Raw genomic sequence first — 15,550 nt, 5'->3', positions numbered from 1 at the left:
AGGTCTTTTTCTACTTACATCACCAGCTGGCACTTGGTAGTAATCCCTTGGCACCAGGGAGGCTCATCCCCGGGAGTCATGTCCAATGCTGGGGGGAAGGTAATGCATTTATATGCTGAGTTTGGCTTAGAGTGTGGCCACATTTGAACAACGTGGAGGTTCTCAGGAGGTAATTCTTAGGCACCCTGCAACTCTGGCCTAGTTCATATTTCAGGCACACAGGCTCATAAGCATAGTCATCAGTATCAAGGGCTCATCGTTGGAAAATCCTTCTTTGTTGGTCTTTGCTGTTGCACTTGGGGGATTGTTGCTGTTCCATTGGGGAATGTGATAGAGCTCCCCTGGTTAGGAATTCAGCACTCCCTCAGTTGTTATTTGTAACTGTAGCTACTCTGAAAATACCCAACATATGTCCAAACATTTTTATGTACCTTATATACATGCCCTGGAGAACTCCCTCCCAACCATGTGCTCCCCATCAATAACACCCCACACCAGTGTTCCTCCCCTGCCATAGTTGAACTTCTCTGTGGTCCAAAACTTCAACAATGAGGCCTAATATATTGCTAAATTCAATTAATAGGAAAATGAAATACAGTGATGAGTTTAAAGATTAGAAGTATTCATACTAATTTAGAAATACTAAGATAAAGTAAAAATAAATTGCTGTAGTAATAAAAATGAACGATATTATAAAGGTTTGTTTTTAATGTTTTGCCTTTCATCACTGTAATAGGTGTTGCCCTGTATGTACAGTGGCAAGGCACTTTCTTTCATTTCTTCCTCAGTGTCTACAGCCATTCTTTTCTTTAATTATTTTTCTGTTTTTAATTTTGTCTTCAAAAAAGTTTTAGATCACAGTAATTCATATATACAATATAGGGTACTCCTATATATCCAATATCAAACCCTTAAACATGTAATCCTTCCTTATTATATTTTCTAAAGAGTTTTATCAACCTTATAGTTTCAACCATATATCTGAGATTCTCCCATATTCAACTGTTCCCCCTGACCCTCCCCCCAATTCCTTGGACCATCTGACCCATCCTCCCAACCCTAGCCCCCCTCAAGCCCTCAAAGCTCCACCCAATGGCATCCCTATGACCCCATCTTATCCCTTCCTTGTACAAATAATTACCTCCAGCTTATCCTAGACTTCACCTATGTAGGTGTCAGTTCGCAACCTTCCCCGCCCCCCTGCCCCCAAATTCCTTTAGCCTATCTTCCAGTTTCTAGTTCTCTGAGACAGCTTGGTTTGCTTGTTTCATAGCAGAGAGGTTATGCAGTATTTGTCCTTCAATGCCTGGCTTGCTTCACTCAATATAAAGTTATCAAGATTCATCCATGTTATTATATGTGTTTATACTGTATTCCTTCTTATAGCTGAGTAGTATTCCATTGGGTGAATATACCACATTTTATTTATCCATTCATCTGTTGAGGGGATTTAGGTTGATTCCAACTTTTGGCAATATGAATAATGCTGCTATGAACATTGGTGTGCATATATCAGTTTGTGTCCTTATTTTCAGTTTCTCTGGGTATATACCCAGCAGTTGAATTGCTGGGTCATATGGCAAATCTATAGCTAACTTTCTGAGAAACCACCAATCTGTCCTCCAGAATGGCTGAATCCTTCATCCTTCTGAATTCCCACCAGCAGTGGATGAGTGTTCCCATTCCTCCACATCCTCTCCAGCACTTGTAGTATTCTGGTTTATTTTTTTTTGTTGTTGTTTTTTTTTTTTTGATAGCTGTGGTATCTCACTGTAGTTTTGCTTTGCATTTCCCTAATAGCTAGTGATTTTAAGTATTTTTCATGTGCTTTTTAGCCATTTGTATTTCTTCTTTGGAGAAGTGTCTGTCTGTTCAGGTCTTTTGCCCATTTTTCAAATGAATTGTCTTTTTTTTTCAAGATATAGAAGTTCTTTATATATGCAGGATATAAGTCTCCTATCAGATATATGGTTACCAAATATTTTCTCCCATTGGGTAGGCTCTCTTTTCACTTTCTTGACAAACTCCTTTGAAGTGCAAAAGGCTTTAATTTTGAGGAAGTCCCATTTATCTATTTGTTCTTTTGCTGCTCATGCTTTGGGTGTGATGTTCATGAAGCCATTTCCTATTACAAGGTCCTGTAGATGCTTCCCTACATTATTTTCCAAGATCTTAGTGGTCTTGGCTCTTATATTTAGGTCTTTCAGTCATCTTGAGTTGATTTTTGTATAAGGTGTGAGATGGTAATCCTCTTTCCTTCTTTTGCACATGGATATCCAATTCTCTAGGCACCACTTGTTGAAGAGGCCATTCTCACCCAGTTGAGTGGGTTTGATGGCCTTGTCAAATATCAAATGACTATATATATGAGGCTCTATATCAGAACTCTCAGTCCAGTTCCATTGGCCATTGTGTCTATTCTTGTGCCAAGACCATGCCATTTTCACTACTGTAGCTTTGTAATATGTTTTGAAGTCAGGTAGTGTGATTCTTCCTATTTCATTTTTCTTTTTCAATATGTCTTTCGCTATTCAGGGCCTCCTTCCTTTCCAAATAAATTTCATAGTTAGTTTTCCTAGTTCATTTAAAAATGCCATGTTGATTTTTGCTGGAATTGCATTGAATCTGTAGATCAGTTTTTGTAGGATAGACATCATAATAATATTTAGTCTTCCTATCCATGAACGGGGAATATTCTTCCATTTATTTAGGTCTTTTTTCCTTTAGGTCTTTCTTTCCTTGGACAGTGTTGTGTAGTTTTCTGTGTATAAGTCTTTTATATCTTTAGTTAAATTTATTCCTGGGTATTTGATTTTTTCCTTTACTATTATAAATCATATTTGTTTCTTGATTTCCTCCTCATATTACTATCATCATTGTACAGAAATGCGACTGATTTTTGTGCATTGATCTTATAACCTGTGACTTTACTGAACTTATTTATAAGTTCTAGAAGCTTTGTTGTAGATTTCACAGGGCTTTCTATGTATAGGATCATGTCATCTGCAAATAGTGAAATTTTTACTTCTTCCTCTCCTATTTGGATCCCTTTTATATCTGGTTCTTGCTTGGTGCTCGAGCAAGTACTTCTAAGACAACGTTAAATAGAAGGGGTGATAGTGGGCATCCTTGCCTTATTCCTGATCTTAGAGGGAAAGATTTTAGGATTTCACCATTGTAAATGATATTAGCTGTGGGTTTTTCATATACACCCTTTGTCATGTTCAGAAAGTTTCCTTTTATTCCTATCTTTTGCAGTGTTTTTATCAAGAAAGGGTGCTGTATTTTATTGAATTCTTTTCCTGCATCTATAGATATGATCATGTGGGTTTTTTTTCCTTCAATCTGTTTATGTGGTGTATTACATTAATTGATTTTCTTATGTTGAACCATTCTTGCATACCAGGAATGAAACCCATTTGGTCATGGTGCATAATTCATTTAATGTGTTGTTGAATGCAATTAGCAAGTATTTTGTTGAGGATTTTCACATCTGGGTTCCTTAGAGGGATTGGTCTGTAATTTTTCTTTCTTGTGGTGTCTTTGTTTGGCTTTGGTATTAGGGTAATGTTGGCATCATAAAATGAATTAGGCAATGTTCCTTCTAGTTCAATTTTTTGGAAAAGTTTAAGCAAGATTGGTGTTAGTTCTTTCCAGAATGTATGGTAGAATTCATCTGTGAAACCATCTGGCCCAGGGCTCTTCTTAGTTGGGAGGTTTTTAATGACTGCTTCTATCTCTTTACTTGTGATTGGTTTGTTGAGATCATCAATTTCTTCTTTTGTCAATGTAGGCTGCTTATGTGTTTCTAGGAATTTGTCCATTTCCTCTAAATTGTCTTTCTTATTGGAATATAGTTGTTCAAAGTATCCTCTTATGATAGCCTTTATTTCAGTGGGGTCAGTGGTGATATCCTCTTTCTCATTTCTTATTTTGTGTATTTGCATCTACTCTCTTTTTTTCTTTGTTAGTCTAGCTAAGGGTTTGTCAATTTTATTGATATTCTCAAAGAACCAGCTCTTGGTTTTGTTTATCTTTTCAAGTGCTTTCTTATTTTCTATTTCATTTAGTTCTGCTCTTATCTTCTTTCTTTCTCTCTCTCTCTCTCTCTCTCTCTCTCTCTCTCTCTCTCTCTCTCTCTCTCTCTCTCTCTCTCTCTCTCTCTCTCTCTTTCTTTCTTCTTCCTGTGGGGTTACTTTGTTGTCTTTTTTACTAATTCCTCCAAATGTGCAGTTAGTTCTTCAATTTTTGCTCTTTCTTCTTTTTTGATATATGAATTTATGGCTATAAATTTCCCTCTCAGTACTGCTTTTGCTGCATCCCGTAAGTTTGGATATGCTGTGTTATCATTTTCATTAGTTTCAAAATAGTTATTAATTTCTTTTGAGATTTTCTCCTTGACCCACTGTTTTTCTAAGAGTGTGTTGTTTAACTTCCAAATCTTGGTGCCAAATCTTGGTCTCTGACCCTTGCAGATTTCCAGCTTCATTCCACTGTGGTGAGAGAAATTATTTTGTATGATTTCTATCTTTCTGAATTCATTGAGACTTTTTCTGTGGCCTAGCATGTGGTCTATCTTGGAGAATGATTCATGTGCAGTTGAGAAGAATGTATGCTGTATTTGGGTGTAATGTTCTGTATATGTCTATTAGGTCCAGATCCTCTAACATATTGTTCAAAGTTTTTGTTTCTTTATTGATTCTTTTTTGAGATGTTATGTACAATGTTGACAGTGTTGTGTTAAAGTCCCCCACTATAATTGTTGAGGCATCTATTCCTTCCCTTAGTTTTTGCAGTGTTTGCCTCACATATGTGGAGGTGCCCTTGTTAGGGGCATAAATATTTATGATTGTTCTTTCTTCTTGAAAGGTTATCCCTTTCACTAATATGTAGTGTCCATCTTTGTCTCTCACAATTGTTTTGCATTTAAAGTCTATTTTGGCTGATATTAATATAGCTACTCCTGCCCTTTTTTGGTTATTGTTTGCCTGTAAGATTGTTTTCCAGCCATTCACTTTCAATCTCCTTGAATCCCTTGGTCTAAGATGTGTTTCTTGTAGACAGCATATAGATGGGTCATATTTCCTTATCCAGTCTTCCAATCTGTGTCTCTTAACAGGTGAGTTTAATCCATTGACATTCAGTGTTATTACTTTGAAGGAATGACTTATATCCGCCATATTTTTTTGGATTTGTGTTTGTCATAAGTTGTTTGATTTTTTTTATCTCTTTCGGTCATTTTAGTTGGTCTTACACTCTCCTCCAACTCTGTCTCTTCTGTTTTTTTTCTTTCTTCCTGCAAAACTCCCCTTAGTATTTTTTGATGGGCATGTTTCTTGTTGGCATACTCTCTCAGTTTCTGTTTACCTGTGAATATTTTGAACTCTCCATCACTTTTGAATGCTAGCTTTGCTGGATAGAGTATTCTTGGTTGGAAATTCTTTTCTTTTAGTACCTTGACTATGTCATACCACTACCTTCTTGCCCCCATGGTTTCAGATGAGAAATCAGCACTTAATCTTATGGAGCCTCTTTTGTAAGTGATGGTTCTGTTCTCTCTTTCTGCTCTCAGTATTTTCTCTTTGTCTTTTGCATTGGATAATTTGACAAGTATATGTCTTGGGGTAGGCCTGTTGGGATTTATGCTGTTTGGGGTGTGTTTTGCTTCCTGGATATGTACATGCATCTCCTCAGGAGGTTTGGGAAGTTTTCAGCCATTATTTCCTTCAACACCCCTTTTGTCCCCTTTCCCTTCTCTTCTCCTTCTGGGATGCCTGTGATGCATATGTTTGTGCATTTTGCATTGTCATTCAGGTCCCTAAGTCCCTGCTGGGTTTTTCTGTCTTTCTATTGATCAATTCTACTGTTTGATTTTGGATGTACTGTCTTCCACATCACTAATTCTTTCCTCTGACTCTTCAAATCTGTTGTTATTTGCTAAGAGTATATTTTGTATTGCTTGGATTGTGCTGTTCATCCCCATCATATCCATTCTCTTTTTGTGCATGATTACAATTTCTTCTGTATGCTCTCCAAGTGTTTTCTTAATATCCTTAATCTCTTCCTTCATTTCATTAAATTGGTCCATGATACATGCATTTGAGAGCTTTAATTAGTTGTTTGGTGTTCCACTCATTGTCCTGGTTTTTAGTTTGTTAATTGGATTGGGTCATGTTTTCCTGATTATTGGTATGGTTTGTAGTTTTTGTTGCTGTCTGGTCATCATTGTATCTTGATGGATTTATTCATTTGATTAGTTTTTTCATGTCAGGGTTCAATTAGTTGTTGTTTTTGCATGCATGTTAAGTCTTCCCTTTGTCACTTTGTTCTTTATTATTCTATTTCCTTGTTGTTGGCTAAGTTACCTTGAAGTAAAGTATTAGGGCCAGAGACAGCAAAAGGGGTGAGAAAAGAAAAACATAATAGCAGTATTGATAGTGGATGTTAGCAGAAGAACCATGTGAGATCTACGAGAATGGATATTGAACTCATATAAGCTGTGTGGGGTTATAACAGTAAAAAAGTGGAGTACCTATAATGGGATAGTAAACTGAATATGGGAAGGAATATAGTATGAATTAAAAGGCCAGTATGGTCCAGAGAGAGGTAAAGGGAAAAGAAAGGACAATAATATAAAGAGTGAATGAAAAACAGAAAACAGAATAGAGGTATTAGAGATAAAAAGTCAGAAATATTGGGGACTAAACAAAAAGAGGTGGAATGCAAGAGAAACAATAAATGATTGAGGATAGAAAGGTGTAAAGGAAAGGGGATAGTGTTGGTAGCCAAAGTCGGTACACACAGGAAAGAGGAAATTGAGGACGAGGAGGCATAGCAAATAAGAATTGTTGCCTGCAGCACCTAATATTAAAAAAGAAAAGAAGGAAAAAAAAGAGGGAGAAAGGAAAAAGGAGGGGAAGCAAGCAAGAGAAGAGAGAGGGGAAAAAAAGAAATAAAAGGGCCATGGGGATAAAAAGAGGAAAGAGAAACAAGAAAACAAGCTGACAAGAAAGACCAGACAGGTCCTCAAGTTCTCTTTGCAATTGGATAAACTGCTTGGGAGTCTGACCTATCCCCTTTCTCCCTTCCTCACTTCCCTCTCTCCCAGGGCAGGAGGAAGGCTGTATGAGGGCTCCCGGAGGAGATTCAAATGGGTCCCTGGTGAACCAACTCCCCTCAGAAAATGTCTCTTAATTTCTTGAGAGAGAGCACCCACCCCTTGCCAGGAACCTTAAATATGCTTTTGTAAGCCTGCAAAGCACAGCCTACTGTTCCTCTTACTTAGGTGTTCTACAGAGGGGCTAGTTAATTTTCTGACTCCACATTCTCCCCAACCAAATTTCCTATCCCAGGGCATTTATGTAAATCAGGCTCTCTCAGCAGATCCACCTCTCCTCTCTTCCTAGGCTCTCCCCAAGTCAGTTGGTATGCTCCTCCAAACTCAGTAAAAGGGGGGGACCAGAAAATTGAACCTGCACTCCTTGGGCTCCTCTGCACCTCCCACCTAAACCCTCTCACTCCTGGCATTAGCCCGGAAGGCTAGGGCAATGCCAGATTTCCAGGAGTACTGGGTTTGGGAAACAGAGGCCCGGGAGAATGTGGACTCGGTGTACATGGGTCTGTGAGATGTGGGTTGCAGGGGTTCAGGGAACACGGGCTAGGGCTCGTGCATTTAGGGAAACACAGGGCTTGGGAATTCTGCCTTGTGGCCCATAGTTCTCAGGGAAAGTTGCAGCCCTTTGCCCCTAGGGGGAAGGGATTTACCTTCCCACAGCTTCTGAGTTCAGTGTTAGAAACCCACAGTTTTACCTTGAGGAAGCACTAATTTTGTCGCAGTCTCTCCAGATCGACATCCAGACACCTCCTGCTTTGTAGTTTCCCGAAACAGCTCCGGCAGGATCGTGTCACCACTCAGCCAGTCCTGGGTCCATGTGGGTCTTTCTTGGAGAGCTATGCAGATGCTTTTTAGTCAGCTGGCAGGACCTTGATGGGCCCTGTGTCCAGCTCGCACACGCACTCCTGTGACTGCAGGGGGACTGCAGGGTAGGGGTCTCTGCCCCTAGTGGCCTGACTAACCGTAAAGTATAAAGTCCCTTCACTAGCCCTGAGGACAGGCACTAACCACCTGCCAGTGGCTCCCGCTCTCACACTCCCTCCCTCTCTCGCACTCCCTCCCGCTCTCATGCTCCCTGTTATAAGGCAGTCTTAACCACTCTACCCCTGCCCACCTTGGACTCACTTCAGAGCTTGCTCCCCACCCCCACTCCTGAGCCTCCAGCTGTTTCTCAAAATTGCAACCACATTTCAACCCCAGGGCCTTTGCAATTGATGTGCTCCATCTCATTAATTAGATCTCGGCTAAAAAATCCATTCTCTCTACTTCAGGAAAGAGTTGTCCTAAACAATGTGTCTAAAGCAAAACCCATCACCCCATCATCCCACAGTCATTTTTTATTATCTTTTCCTATCTACACAATAATTTGCCCTCTTCACTTTCTAAGATTATTTTACCTTGCTTACTTGCTTTTTTATAGACTGTCTTCTCCCAGAAGATTGAAGTTCCCTGAAACCAGAGTCCTTCTATTGCTCACTGCTATATTCCCAATGCTTAGGGAATTATCTAGACTCAGATATTTTGTCACACGAATGCATAAATGGTTAATTTCTAGAGCTGCTTGGCCTGGTGAAGTGATCAGTTTCCAACACCAGGCATGTCTTAGCATAGAGTGAGTGAACATTTATCAGTGATGAACCTTTTTACTAGGTGGGAGGGGGAGCAAATCCAAGGGCTCCTAGATGCAAAGATTCTGTGATGCACCCTACATGTAAATGACAGTAAACTTGGATGCAATTCCTTTGATCCTGCCACATGCCAAATGGAAATTTTCTCCTGGCCCGTACTGCTGGTACCGGTGTTTTTTAATTAAAGATGCTCTTTGAGGAATTGTGTTAGTCTTGCCATACCTGACTTTCTAATTCCCTCTTTCTCACTAGGAAGGGAAAGCATATTGGCCACTCTGGCCCCAACTGAGTTTTTTTCCAGGAGAAGAACTTTCAATTCTTCCACGTACAATAATGAAATATGATACAAAACAGGCCCATGTCAATAAATCTACAGGAGAAAGGTCAGGTTTACATTGCTGGACAGGATTGGCAAATACATTTGTTCCTGCAATGTCTGTGTTTTAAATGCCACCTTCCAATGAACCTGGTGCTGAAACACACTTTGGAGTTTGATGAGATGTCAGTTTTGCTCAGTGCTGATCAAATAAGATGATTGAAAGTGAAACAAGAACAAAAATATTACTTCTGTCATTTTTTTATGCATTACAGGAATTGGGTCAGTTGGGGAGATTTCTCTTAAACAAATACCAATCCTTGCACAATGTCACCCATTGATCTTCCAGCCTGCAGACAATGATCACTTTCGTGTACGAAAGGGCAGGCTGCTGGAAGAGCAAAGAGCAGAGCAGAACCCATATAATACTATTTCCCTACCCTTGCTTTAAAATCTTCAAATCCCTCCCATCTGCCTTCCATTCCCACTTAAATAATGCTGTATGAAAACATGGATCTCTGCAAAAATGGTTAAAGAACATGGTCATTCCCCTGCAATGAGGGAATTATAATTCTTGACTTCCCATTTATCCAACTTAAAATATGTGAACCAAATTAAACAGAGACCCAGAGACCCAGAGACCTGTCTGACCAGGTCTGAAGAGCATGGGGTTAAGCTGTGGCATGATGTCAAAATAAATTAGGAAATCGAGGTGGGAAATAGCAAATAGAACCTATTCAGAGGGAGCCAAAGACAGGGAACCAGAAGGTGGATGAAATAGCAGGTGATGGTGGGCAATTATGGGCACTACGGGCCATGCAAACCAGGAGTTGCTGGGACTGTTTTTGCCACCATGTTGGAAAGTCTGCCTGAGAAAGAAGTCAGCACAAAGCCCAACAGAGCCAAGAAGGCACAGGGTCCAGCTGGGACATGGACAGCCCAGAGATTAAAGTTGCCTGAGTATACACCAACCCCAGTATCAACCCCAGGTTCAATAAAAGGAACAGAAGAGGCATGTGTGAAGTCACATCTGAGTCCAACTCCGTCATACTCAGGAGCACAAATTCCAAAGTAGGGCCCACTGGCAAGGCACTAAACTCTGGAGCTATCTGCCATGACCATAGGACCTGTCTCTGTAGCCCTCAGGAGCACCACTACCTGGGATAGTAACTACTTTGGCAGTGTATGAAACCCTCTGAGGTGTGCATAAGAGCGACCCTTCTGATGACCTCCTGACTCATTTCAAAGTCTTTTAGCAATGTAAACTCATTTGTCTTTACCATCTCCCCTTTTTATTCAAGGTCTTTTTTCAGTTGCATCACCAGCCGGTACTTGGTAGTAATCCCTTAGCGCCAGGGAGACTCATCCCCAGGAGTCATGTCCAATGCGGGGGGGAAAAGTAATGCATTTATACGCTGAGTGTGGCTTAGAGAGTGGCCACATTTGAGCAACAGGGGGGCTCTCAGGAGGTTAACTCCTAGGCACCCTGCAACTCTAGGCCAAGTCAAAATTTCAAGCACAAACGGCTCATAACTATAGTCATCAGTATCAAGGGCCCATCACTGGACCATCCTTCTTCACTGGTCATTTTCCCTGCACTTGGGGGATTGTGGCAGAGCTCCCCAGGATGGGAACCCAGTCCTCCCTCAGTTGTCGTGTGAATCTCTACCCTCTGTGCCAATCCCGAATGAACATTTGAACATATCTATATACCCTATATGCATGCCCAGGCATACTCCCTCCCATGCACCCCCATTAATGACACCTCACACCAATGTTCCTCCTCTGTCATATTTGAACCCCTCTGTGATCCAAAACTTATTTAAAAATGAAGCCTAATATATTGTCAAATTCAATTAATAGGAAAATGATATAGTAATGATGGGTTTAAATATAAGAAATAAAACGCGTAATAATTTAGAAAAACTAAAGTAAAGTAAAAAAACTGGGGTATTAAAAATGAAAAATATTATAACAAATTTATTTTGATGTTTTGCCTTTCAGCACTGTGAGGGAAATTCTTGATATCCCTAAATCACCTGGATCCAGCCTTGCCTGAAGCCCAATGCTCCAGACTTCTCAGTTATATAAGACAATACTTCTCTTTGCATTTTGAAATTTTGAATTAAAAAGAAAATAAAATGATGACATGAATGCCTCCCTGATTGCACTGCAAGGAATTTCAGAGCACCATATAGTGCCTAAGAACATTTGTGTTGGAAAGAGATGCTGACTCTTCACAGCCAATCTTCCTGGATTATGCAGGAAGAGAAAAGCATGACAGCACACTTTACTTTGCAGCTCTGCTTCCCTAGGTCCCCTACTCTTTCCAGGTTAGACCAACATAAAATTTCAAGTAGTTACTACAAGATGGGATCCCTAAGGGACTGTGTGCTGCTCCATTAGTGTGTTTAATTATCTCTTTATAACTTTAATGGAGAAAATGCACTAAGAATCACTGTGGAAAGAAAATGCTTTCCATGCCTTGTGAAGAGAGAAGTCCTAAAACCTCTCTCAGAACATAGAGATGAGCAATCCCCAACCTGAAGCTGAAGCTCTGGACAGAATGCTTTTCAGCACAGAAAGTGCAGAGGTCTCCTTCTGAGTGATCTCATCCGATTAGATTCTCCAGCTACCCCAGAAAATAATGCTGGTAAAAGTTTAAAAAAAGGTTATCTGACACCATGAAGCTCAAATTAGAGTATTAGAAGATGATGGGTGCAGCAATTTGAGATTATTTATGAACCCCAAAAAGATAAGGATTATATTTGTAAACTGGTCTGTTCCTCTGGGCATGATACCCTTTGATTGTATCAGATCAGCTGAGATTTCTTTGATTAAATTATGTTAAGATTCAGGCTTTGATTCTACCATGTCAATAGGGTGTAACTCAGGTTAAGTCCCCACCCCATTGGTCAGCTCATATAAATGGACATTCACAGAAGGTACGGGAAGAGAGAGAGACACCGCAGAGGAGAGAACTTTGATCCTACAATCCCGGTAAGGAGATAAGCATTCGTCTGAGAAGGCCCAGAAAGAAACAAGCCCTATGTCAGCCTGAGGCTGAGAGAGAGGAAGGCTGAACCCTCACAGTGATCACCCGCCATCTTGCTTCAAAGTGGCAACTGACTTGGGTGAGAAAGCACCTCTTATGGTATATTGAGTTGGACTCTTTAGGGCCTTGTAACTGTAAGTTTTTACCCCAAATAAATACCCTTTATAGAAGACACCAGATTTCTGGTACTTTTCATCACACCCCTTTGGCTGGCTAATACAATGGCTATCTTCCATCAGAGCTGGGGTCAGGAGGATTCTTGACTAGAGTGAATCAGAGCACTGATTTGTTTACCAGCTGCTTCTCTATTATTTCCTATGGACTCCAGAATTTATTACTTTTTTGTCAGAGCCTCTGAAAAATAATATGTAAATCTTTTTTTTAGAAAATTTGCCTTTCACCTTTCTCCAGGTGATATGTTCAGTTTATGGAATTGAATATTATTCTGTCTAACTGATATAAACCTGAGGGGAAGGAATCTGTAGATACTCATGGTGCCAAAATTTTCAGGAATGCCTGCATCTTTTGGACTAATGGGTGGAGTACCTTAAGATATCCTAGCTGGTCTAGGTGGCTTACTTTTTGGGTGACCCAGGCCCTCTTCCCTGAGTGGTCTCATGCCCCATTCAGGCTGAAGACACTGAACTTTCTCATTTCCCACCAAAATTGGAAAAGGAAGTACCCAGATCAACTGGATACCAAACATACTTGTTGCTGCCTCCATTTTTTACATAAGCCTGATCTCCACCAGATGAACAAGATCAATACCCTTGTGTATTAGTCAGCCAAAGGGGTGCTGATACGAAATACCAGAAATTGGTTGGTTTTTATAAAGAGCATTTATTTGGCATAGGAGCTTTCAGATACCAGGCCATAAAGCATAAGTTGCTTCCCTCACCAAAGTCTATTTGAACAAGATGGCTGGTGGCGTCTATGAGGGTTCAGGCTTTCTGTGTTCCTATGTTCCTGGGGCTTACTTTTCTCTGGGTTCAAGGTTCCTTTCTTCTTGGGTTTGGCTTCTCTTTCCTCTGTGAGCTTACTTCCTGGGGCTCCAGCTTAAATCTTCAGCATCAAACTCCAAAATCAAAACTTCAACATCAAAAATCCCAATTCTGCTCTTTGACATGCCTTTTATCACTTTATACCACCCCTTGGTGGGTGGGGACTCAACGTCCTAATCATAACTCAATCATGCCCAGGTACAGATCAGATTACAAACATAATCCAATATTTCTTTTTGGAATTCATCAATAATATTAAACTGCTACACCCTGTCAGAATGGTCTCCTTTACTTGACTGTTTGTGGAGCCCAAAGTGACTGAGTTACCACCATACCTTAAAATTCAGTGGGTCTCATACAGTGTCACCTAGAGGAAGCATAACCCTTCTCAGAACTAGAACCACTAACCCCAAGAGCCCAGAGTTGTGGGGACAAAAAGCACAAGTACAACAGGGTCACCAGAGGACATGGCAAGTGGGGTCAAATCTGCTTTCACCCCTTGATTCTTGGATTCATGTTGACTATGTATTGAAGACATAGCCTCATATAGTAGCCATTAATTTAGGGCATACATATATTGTGACCTATGGGATAGTGCCCTATACTCTCAGTATGTCTTCTCCAAGCTGGCACCTCACTTGTGCCTCCAAAATGCCTTTCCACCACTTCCTGATTGAAACTTCTGATTGATGCCACTCTGGATATAACAGTAGATCCCAGTCCCACACTGTCTTTGCCATAGAGTGGCTCCTTTGTTTGGAGGCAGTATTGTATGGCATCCCATATCTATGGATTAGGCATTCAATAAGCCTCAGTTAGTGGTACTGGTGGAGCCCTGAGAGCAAGAAAAGCAAACTTCTACCCAGAATGAGTCAATTCCAGTTACTCTGTATCACTGCCCCTTTTAGGATGGAAGTGGTCCAATGTAACCAACTTGCCACTAGAAGATTCAAGGGATAAAGCTGTATGAGGAACTCAGACTGTTCCCAGCAGCTGACAGCTTGACCTTTGCGATAATAGTAGCTAGATTAGCATTGGTGAACAAGAGCCTAGGCTGTCAGGTTCCAGCCATTACCATTCATATGCCCTTGTGCCAGCACTCAGATGACTGTTGACAGAGGCTGGGTAATGCCTACTTGGTGTTCAGCAACCCATCCATGATGGGTGTTCTCTGATGATCATTAACACAAAACGCAAGAATCTTCACATCTCATATTTACATGCACATGCTTTTTGCCTTAATCTCCTTAAACCTGATCTATTTTTTTCCTCCCAGACAAGCCATTTGCTTCTGCCCATTAATCCATATATTAGAATTCTTAATTCAGTCCATTTCCTTCTATTCAAATTGGATAATCTGGTGCCATATGTAAGGCTCTAGTAGTTGGGAGGACTTCCCCCTCATTTACATCTTCCAAGATACAAGTGTGTCTGTAATGTAGTAGTAGTCTATTTTCTGGCTCACATTGACATACTAAGCATGTCCATGAACCAGGCTCAGCTTTGTGTATGGCCATGTGTCTGAGCTGAGGGAGAAGTGCTAGTGCAACAGTTTTTTTTTAAACAAGTCAATTTTACTGATACATATTAATAAAGCATACAATTCATTCAAAGTGTACAATCAATGGTATTTGGTATAATAACATAGTTGTGTGTTTATCATTTCAATCATTATTTGAGCATTTTCATCATTTCAGTAATAATAAAAAACAGACAAACAAGAAAATTTCTCACTTCTCACTCTCTCTGTTTCTCCTGCTCTACATTGCTGCTATTTCTGGCTATTCTTAGTGCAGTAGTTTTGATGATATGGATGTTAGGTCACTCCACTATGTAGTCTACTTGTGCCTCTGTCCCTGTTCATGTTATTTCAATTTTATAATTTGTGATTGTTAGGTTCATGTGTCAACTTGGCCAGGTAATGGTGCCCAGTTGTTTGGTCAGGCACAATACAAGGGCACTTCATGGATTTTAAGTATCAATGAATTTATCACATATGGCTGATTACATCTACAATCAGCTGAGAAGACTGCCATAAGCAATGAGTGACATCTCATCCAATCAGTTGAAGGTCTTAAAAGGAGAAGTGATTTCAGCACTCAGAGAGAGAATTCGTATCTCTACTTCAGACTGTCAGCATCTCCTGGGGAGCTCAATTGAATACCTTCATCAAAGTCTCTTGTTTATAGCCTGCCCTACAGAATTTGGACTTGTGCATCCCCATGGTTGTGAGAGAATTTTGTGAAATTTCATACTATTTACAGATATCTCCTCTTGGTTCTGTTTCCCTAGAGAACCCTCACTAATAAAACTTGGTACTAGGAGTTGTTCTAGAGAAATATAATCTTAAAAATGAGATTTATGAATTGGTTCTGGGATTTTTACAATTGGCTGTCTATTTTGATTAGATTCAAGGACACTAGTTACTCTGTTTCC

At 40.2% G+C, this 15,550-nt stretch overlaps 1 long non-coding RNA gene across 1 annotated transcript in view; it reads left to right on the top strand.

The window, feature by feature from the left end:
* Positions 1–14,840, top strand: part of LOC105746683 (uncharacterized) — a 134,922-nt gene extending 120,082 nt beyond the window's left edge. Inside the window, exon 4 of the long non-coding RNA XR_001118982.4 lies at positions 11,063–14,840. This is a non-coding gene — a long non-coding RNA (uncharacterized lncRNA). The remainder of the gene's footprint in view (positions 1–11,062) is intronic.
* The last annotated feature ends 710 nt before the right edge of the window (positions 14,841–15,550 follow it).

The sequence above is a fragment of the Dasypus novemcinctus genome, chromosome 18 (assembly GCF_030445035.2).
Source record: "Dasypus novemcinctus isolate mDasNov1 chromosome 18, mDasNov1.1.hap2, whole genome shotgun sequence".
Classification (NCBI taxonomy): domain Eukaryota; kingdom Metazoa; phylum Chordata; class Mammalia; order Cingulata; family Dasypodidae; genus Dasypus; species Dasypus novemcinctus.
Note: the sequence above shows the minus strand (reverse complement) of the source record. Positions and strands in the feature narration are given on the sequence as shown.